The sequence below is a fragment of the Sciurus vulgaris genome (genome assembly GCF_902686455.1).
Source record: "Sciurus vulgaris genome assembly, chromosome: 8".
Taxonomy (NCBI): domain Eukaryota; kingdom Metazoa; phylum Chordata; class Mammalia; order Rodentia; family Sciuridae; genus Sciurus; species Sciurus vulgaris.
In genome coordinates, this window is record NC_136468.1 from 147,186,257 (window position 1) to 147,194,996 (window position 8,740).

Sequence of the window (8,740 nt, forward strand, 5' to 3'; positions counted from 1 at the left end):
TAAAACACATACAAAATGTACCATCTTAGCCATTTTGGTTTATTTGTTTTGGTACCAGAGATCAAACCCGGGATGCTTAACCACTGAGCCACATCCCCAGCCCTTTTTATTTTTTATTTTGAGACGGGGTCTCACTGAGTTGCTGAGGCTGGCTTTGAACTTACGGTTGTCCTGCCTCGGCCTCTGGAGTCGCTGTTTCAGGCCTGTCCCCTGCACCTGGCAGTTTTCGTGTTTTTAAATCAGAACCTAACTCTGTGTTCAGGGTGCCGTGGTTTGTGCCGGGTGAAACTATCTCATGTTCACGTTCGTTGTTCATTGAATCTATAGAAAAGCTTAGGATCTGACAGGCATCAGGAGGGTTAAGGGCTGGGGTGTAGATCAGTGTGGGGCCTTGCCCACCTTCACAAGGCCCTGGGTTCAATTCCCAGCACAGGAGAAAGGAAGGGTGGTAAGCCGAGCTGGAAGGGCGCCTCTAAAGAGCAGACCTTTATGCTGGGTTCTCTTCACTTCCCTGCAGCTGGTTCCTGTGGAGCCCCCCTGTCCGGGCAGTTGTCCGGGTTAACTCAGTGTCCTCCTGGAGGCCCTCTCCAGGTCTGCAGGCTTTTGTGTTTTGTTTCTTTTTATTTTAGCACACTTACTCATTGTTTTGGAAATACCTCTCATTCCAGGCGATTGAAGACTAAACAAACAGCTCTCTCTCCAGACAAGACCCGTTGAATATATAAATTCCCAGCTGAGTCAAGGAAATAAACCAACCTAAGGTGTGAAGATGCAGAGGGACATAATTCCCTCCTGTTAGAAATCCCAGAGGGAGCCGAAAGCTTAATTCATGTTCATCGCGGCTAATTTCCTACCACCTTCATAAACAAGCCTCGCCCTTAATCAGCAGCAGCACAACACCTATTTCTCTTAATTCATCAGCTGCGAAACAGGTTTCTACCCTAGGCCACTTATTTGCATAGTTTGCAAATTACACAATGACTTAGGTCAGAGTGCCAAGAAGCACAGTCACATCAAATCCAGCAACACTCAAGTGTTAACCCTTTCTACCCGCCTGAGATAATCAACTTCTGAGGAGGAAGGATTCATTTTGGCTCATGGTTTCAGAGGTTTCAGTCCGAGGTTGGTTCACTCTGTTACTTTTGGGTCAGTGGCGAGGCAGAACATCATGGCAGGGAGCGTGTGACAGATAAAGCTGCTTACCTCATGGTGACTGGGAAACAGAGAGAAGAGAGGTACCAAGGTGCCAGTATCTCCTTCGACGGCACATCCCGGATGACCTAACGTCCCCCACTCAACCTCACCTCTGAAAGGCCCCACCACCTCCAGCAGCACCACAGGCTGTGACCACGCCTTTAGCTTGTGTGTGTTGGAGATCCTCAAGGTCCTAATCATAACATCTCTTTAGGCGTGGAGATGTGACAAAGTTCTGGCCAATTAGGGGTAAGAGGAAATCTCCCAGGAATTTTTACAGACATTTTCCTAACTTTTAAAAAGGACCTTTGAATTTGGCAACTTACCAAAAAGTTAAATGTGGATTTATCACGACCCAGCAATTCCACCCCTAGGTATATGCCCGAAGATTAAAACCAGAGGCTGGGGTTGTGTTCAGCGGTAGAGCGCTTGCCTAGCACGTGTGAGGCACTGGGTTTGATTGTCAGCACCACATTTAAGTAAATGAATAAATAAAGGTCTATCAACATCTAAAAAATATTTTTAAAAAAATTTTAAACCAGATTACTCAAACAAATGAACGTGCAGAGTAGCATCATTCACGAAAGACTGGAAAGAGCCCAGATGTAAACGGACAGATGAGAGGGTAAAGAAAACAGTCTACCAGGACATAAGTAGCTGAGCACAGCAGCATGTGCCTGTAATCCCACCTACTTGAGAGGATAAGGGAGGAGGACTGCACATTCTAGGCCAGCCTGGACAATTAATAAGACCCTGCCTCAAATTTTAAAAAGGGCTGAGGATGTAGCTCCGTGGTTTCAGTGCCTAGTGCCAAAAACAGAAAAAGAGTGAGACACCAAAACTGACAAACTAATCAAGATGCTCCCGGTAGCTGGGTTGGAGCCCAGCCATCTCCAAAGGCATGGTCACTTGGAGGAGAGTCATGTTCAGAAGGTGGTGACAAGGATCACCACAGCACAGATAGGCAAGTTCTCTGCCGACCAGGCCTCCCATGATCATTAGAGCGATCTGCACTCTGTTCCCGAGTGTGAAGTCTATTTCAGCTGCTGTGCTGGCTTTCCTTTGGGGTTTGCGCTGCTCTCTCTGTGTTTATTCTACAAACATGTGTCTTAATGACACATGGGAACCACAGTGGTGGCAAACAACAAGCCAGAGGATTAAGGCTCTCTGACATGGGAACTCTGAGGGAACACCTGATGTGGGTGTGTCTTTTGCATAGCACCCTTGCAGGGTCACCAGGAATACGTTTCCAAGAGCCCCCATCTGTCTAATTGTCTTCTAGGTTCTGGTTTCTGTGCCCAGTTTAGCCTCTGCCTCCTCAGCCAGGTCCTGGGGAATTCATCCCTTCTGCTCAAGTATGTTTGTTACGTTTCTACCACGTGTCAGGCACCGGAGAAATGACGACCCAGAGGCCCTCGGCTCCTGTCTTCATGGAGTTTACAATGTGGTGGAGAAATCAATGTGAAGCTTTGAATTTTTTCCCCCTCTGGGGATCAAACCCAGGGCCTCGGTTCCAGGACCTCCTCAGACATCAAAATCCTTGGATGCTAGAACCCCTTATATAAATGGCAGGATATTTGCATATGACCTACATTCTAAATCTCTATAATGCAATTTAAATGCCATCTAAATAGTTGCTCTACATATTGTTTAGGGAATAATGACAAGAAAAGTCTGTACATAGTCAGTACAGATGTGTTTCTTTTTTTTCTTCTTTCTTTCTTTTTTTCCTTTGGTACTAGGAGTTGAATCCAGGGGTGCTCTACCACTGAGCCACATCCCCAGTTGTTTTTTTTTTTTTTTTTTTTGTTTTTTGGTTTTTTTTTTTTTTTTTTTTTTTTTTTTTTTTTTTTTGTACCAGGAATTGAGTAGCTTAACCAACTGAGCCACATCCCCAGCCCTTTTTATATTTTATTTAGAGACAGGATCTTGCTAAGTTGCTTAGGGACTCACTAAGTGACTGAGGCTGGCTTTGAACTTGCAGTCCTCCTGCCTCAGCCTCCCAAGCTGCTGGGATTATAGGTGAGTGCCACTGCACCTGACCCCCAGTCCTTTTTAGAAATTTTTAAATTCTAAGATACGGTCTCACTAAGACACCCAGGCTGGTCTCATTCCTTTGATCCTCCTGCCTCAGTTCCTGAGTAGCTGGGATTATAGACATGCACTACGAAGCTCAGCAGAAGTGATTTGTTTGTTTGGTATTGGAAATTGAACCAAGGGGCACTTTACCACTGAGCTACATACCCAGCCCTTCTTATTTTTTATTTTGAGACAGGGCCTCACTATAAGGTTGCTTAGAGCCTTGCAATTCTTTGGTTTTATTATTTTTCACAAGAAAAATAATACTTGAGTACAAATGATTGTTATAGACCAATAAAGACCAAAGAGGGCAAGTTTTTCCAAATCTAATTGCAATTCTTCATGTCACTCTTTCTGTGCAGTGCTGGACGAGAAGTCTAGGGCTAAAATACCATGTCAGATGACCTTTCTGGCTTCAGCGGACTAATCAGGCTGCTACAGTTGGGATTTTGAATGTCCTCCAAGAGCCCGTGTGGTGAAGGCTTGGTCCCTCACTGGGAGATGGTGGAAACAGGAGATGGGATCTAAGGAAAGTTAGGTCATTGAACATGAGCATTTGAGAGAGATGCTTGGATTCCATCCCTCCTCTTTCTTCCTTTGCTCCCTGGCATCCATGAGGTGAACAGTTCACTCCACGGCGTTGTCCCCACAATGACGGACTGCCTCACCATAGGCACAGAGGCAACAGGGCAAAGTGACCAGGGACCAAAACCTCTGAAACCAGGAGCCAAAGTAAACCTTTCCTCTTCTTAAGTTTATTTGCCTCAGGTATTTGTTACAGCAGTGGAAATCTGATTAACACACCAGCTATTGGCACCTATGCCCATGGACTGGTAGCCCATGCGATGGCCTGGTACCAAAGCATTGCTCAGCAAGAGGCTCTCCACTGGGGTGTTGGTTTCCCACAGCCACCACAACAAATCATCACACACCTGTGACTTAAAACAACAGAAACTTACTCTCACGGTTCTGGAGGCTGGAAGTCCAAGAACAAGATGTCGATAGGGCCACGCTCCCTCCCAAGGCTCTGGGGGAGCGACACTTCTTGCCTCTATGGCTTCTGCCGGCTCAAGGCACACCTCGACTGCACCTCTCCAGTCTCTGCCTCCATCTTCACATCACATTCTCCTCCAGATCTCTGTCCTCTCTGTGTGTAGAACACCAGTTATAGGGTTTAGGGCCCATTCACATAGACCAGGATGATCACATCTTGGTATCCTAAATTTAATTGCATTTACAAAGACCCTTTTTCCAAGTAAATAAGGTCACATTCACAAGTAAGGTTCCTGGGCTTAGGATGTGGACATGTCTTTTAGAGGGCCACCCTCCAACCCATGCAACTGGACAGTGACTGTTAGACTTGGTCCTATTCTCTGTCCACTCAGGACAATCAGTTGCTAGACAACAACCCAGTCAGATCCTCTCTTTTTTTTACTTAAATTTTTATTTTTATAGACTGCATTTTGATTCATTGTAAAGAAATGGGGTACAACTGTTCATTTCTATGGTTGTACATGATGTAGATTCACACCATGTAATCATACGTATACATAGGGTAATACTGTCTGTCTCATTCTACTACTTTTCCTTCCTCTACCCCTTCCACCCCATTTTCCTCTACACCATCCAAAGTTCCTTCATTCTTCTCTTCCCCCCTCTACCATCCTTCCTCGTTATATATTGTCATCCACTTATCAGAGAAAACATTCAGCCTTTGATTTTTTGGGCTTGGTCTTAGCATGATATTCTCCAGCTCCATCCATTTACCAGCAAAAGCCATAATTTTATTCTTCTTTATGACTGAGTAATATTCCATTGTGTATATATACCACAGTTTCTTTATTCATTCATCAATTGAAGGGCATCTTGGTTGGTTCCACAATCTAGCTATTGTGAATTGAGCTGCTATAAACATTGATGTGGCTGCATCACTGTAGTATACTGATTTTTTTTTTTTTTTAAGTGCTGGCAATTGAACCCAGGGCCTTGTGCTTGCAAGGCAAGCACTCTACCAAATGAGCTACATCCCCAGCCCAAATATGCTGCTTTTAAGTTCTTTGGGTATAAACCAAGGAGTGGGATAGCTGGGTCAAATGGTGGTGGGTTTATTCCAACTTTTCTCAGGAATCTCCATACGACTTGTGTTCTTGATAATAGTCATTCTAATTGGAGTTAGATGAAGACTTAGGGTGTTTTAATTTGCATTTCTCTAATTACTAGGGATGATGAGCACTTTTTCATATATTTGTTGATCACCTGTATATCTTCTTCTGTGAAGTGTCTGCCCAGTTCCTTAGCCCATTTATTGATTGGGTTCTTTGTATTTTTGGTGTAAAATTTTTTAAGTTCTTTATAGATTTTGGAGATGAGTACTCTGTCAGAAGTGCATGTGGAAAAGATTTTCTCCCACTCTGTAGGCTCTCTTTTCACATTATTGATTGTTTCCCTTGTTGAGAAAAAACTTCTTAGTGTGAATCTATCCTATTTATTGATTCTTGCTTTTATTTCTTGCACTATGGGGGTCTTGTTAAGGATGTCTGGTCTTAAACCAACATGATGGAGATTCGGGCCTACTTTTTCTTCTATTTGGTGCAGGGTCTCAGGTCTAATTCCTAGATCCTTGATCCATTTCTTGATCCATTTCAACTCCTTGAGTTGAGTTTTGTACAGGGTGAGAGATAGGGGTTTAAGTTCATTTTACTGCATATGGATTTCCAGTTTTGCCAGCACTATTTGTTGAAGAGGCTATCTTTTCTCCATTGTATGTTTTTGGCACCTTTGTCTAGTATGAGATAACTGTACTTATGTGAGTATGTCTCCGTGTCTTCTATCCTGTACCATTGGTCTACCTGTCTATTTTTATGCCAATACCATGCTGTTTTTGTTACTATTGCTTTATAGTAGAGTTTAAATTCTGGTATTGTGATACCTTCTGCATCACTCTTCCTGCCCAGGATTGCTTTGGTTATTCTGGGTCTTTTATTCTTCCAGATGAATTTCATGATTGCTTTCTCTATTTCTATGAGAAATGTCATTGAGATTTTAATTGGAATTGCATTAAATCTGTATAGTGCCTTTGGAAGTATGGCCATTTTGATAATATTAATTCTGCCTATCCTAGAATGTGGGAGATCTTTTCATCTTCTAAGGTCTTCCTCAATCTCTTTCTTTAATATTCTGTAATTTTCATTGTAGAGATCTTTCACCACTTTGGTTAGATTGATTCCCAAGTACTTTATTTATTTATTTTTTTTTGAGGTTATTGTGAATGGAGTTGTTTTCCTCATTTCCTTTTCAGATGATTTATTGCTTATGAATAAAAATGCTTTAGATTTATGTGTGCTGATTTTATATCCTACTATTTTGCTGAATTCATTTATTAGGTCTAGAAGTTTTCTGGTGGAGTTTTTTGCATCCTCTAAATATAGAATCATATCATCAGCAAATAGTGACAGCTTGAGTTCTTTTCCTATTTGTATCCCTTTAATTTTGTACATCTGTCTAAATTGCTCTGTCTAGTATTTCAAGGAGGATGTTGAATAGAAGTGGTGAAAGAGGGCATCCCTGTCTTGTTCCAGTTTTTAAAGGGAATGCTTTCAGTTTTTCTCCCTTAAGAATGATGTTGGCCGTGGGCTTAGCATAAATAGCCTTTACAGTGTTGAGGTATGTTCCTACTATCCCTATTTTTTCTAGTGCTTTGAGCACGAAGCGGTGTTGTATTTTGTTGAATGCTTCTCGGCATCTATTGAAATAATCATATGATTCTTAACCTTAAGTCTACTGATGTGATGAATTTCATTTATTGATTTCTGGATGTTGAACCAACCTTGCATTCCCAGGATGAACCCCATTTGATCATGGTGTGCTATCTTCTTAATATGTTTTTGTATGCCATTTGCCAGAATTTTGTTAAGGATTTTTTTTTTTTTTTTTTTTGGATGCTGGGGATGGAACCCAGGGCCTAGGCAAGCACTCTACCGACTGAGCTATCTCCCCAGCCCTTGTTAAGGATTTTTGCATCTATATTCATCAGAGATATCAGTCTTTGTCTATTTTTGGTATAGAGTGATACTAGCTTCATAAAATAAATTTGGAAGGGTTCCCTCCTTTTCTATTTCATGAAATACTTAGGGGAGTATTGGTTTAAGTTCTTCTTTGAAGGTCTTGTAGAACTCAGCTGAGAATCTGTCTAATCCCAGGCTTTTCTTGGTTGGTAGGCTTTTGGAAGCCTTCTTCTATTTCAGTGCTTGAAATTAATCTGTTTAAGTTGTGTATGTCCTCCTGGTTCAATTTAGGAGGATCCTATGTCTCTAGAAATTTCTTGATGTCTTCAATATTTTCTATTTTGTTGGAGCACAGATTTTCAAAGTAGCTTCTCATTATGTTATGTATTTCAGTGGTATCTGTTGTGTTATTTCCTTTTTCATGACAAATTTTAGTAATTTGAGTCTTCTCTCTCCTTCTCTTTGTTACTGTAGCTAAGGGTTTATCTATTTTTTTTTTAACTTTTTCAAAGAACCAACTTTTGTCAGTTTTTTGAATTGTTTCTTTTGTTTTAATTTCATTGATTTCAGCTCTGATTTTAATTATTTCCTGTCTTCTACTACTTTTGGTGTTATTCTGTTTTTTGGTGTTATTCTGTTTTTCTTTTTCTAGGGCTTTGAGATGTAATTTTAGGTCATTTAGTTGTTTACTTTTTTTTTTTTTTTTTTTTTTTTTTTTTTTTTGCGGTGCTGGGGATTGAACCCAGGGCATTATGCTTGCAAGGCAAGCACTCTACCGACTGAGATATCTCCCCAGCCCTTTATTCTTTTCTTGAATGCGCTCCATGCAATGAATTTTCCTCTTAGTACTGCTTTCATAGTATCCCAGAGATTTTGATATGTTGTATCGTCATTCTCATTGACCTCTGAGAATATTTTTAGCCCCTCCTTGATGTTTTCTGTTATCCATGCTTCATTCCATAGCATATTATTTAGTCTTCAGGTGTTGGAGCAGTTTCTGTTTTTTATTTTGTCATTGATTTCTAATTTCATTCCATTATGATCTGATAGAACACAAGGTAGTATCTCTATTTTTTTGCATTTACTAAGGGCTGCTTTGTGGCATAACATAAGGTCTATCTTAGAGAAGAACCCATGTGCTGCTGAGAAGAAAGTTTATTCACTCCTTGTTGGATGGAATATTCTATATATGTCTGTTAAGTCTAAGCTATTGTGTTATTGAGTTCTATGTTTTCTTTGATTAGTATTTATTTGGAAGATCTATCCAGTGGTGACAGCAATGTGTTAGTCACCCAGAATTATTATGTTGTGGTCTATTTGGTTCCTGGAATTGAGAAGGATTTTTTTGGTGTACATGGATGCACTGTTGTTTGGGGCATAAATATTTATAATCATTATGTCTTCCAGATTTAAGTTTCCCTTAAGCAGTATGAAATGTCCTTCTTTATCCCTTCTGACTAACT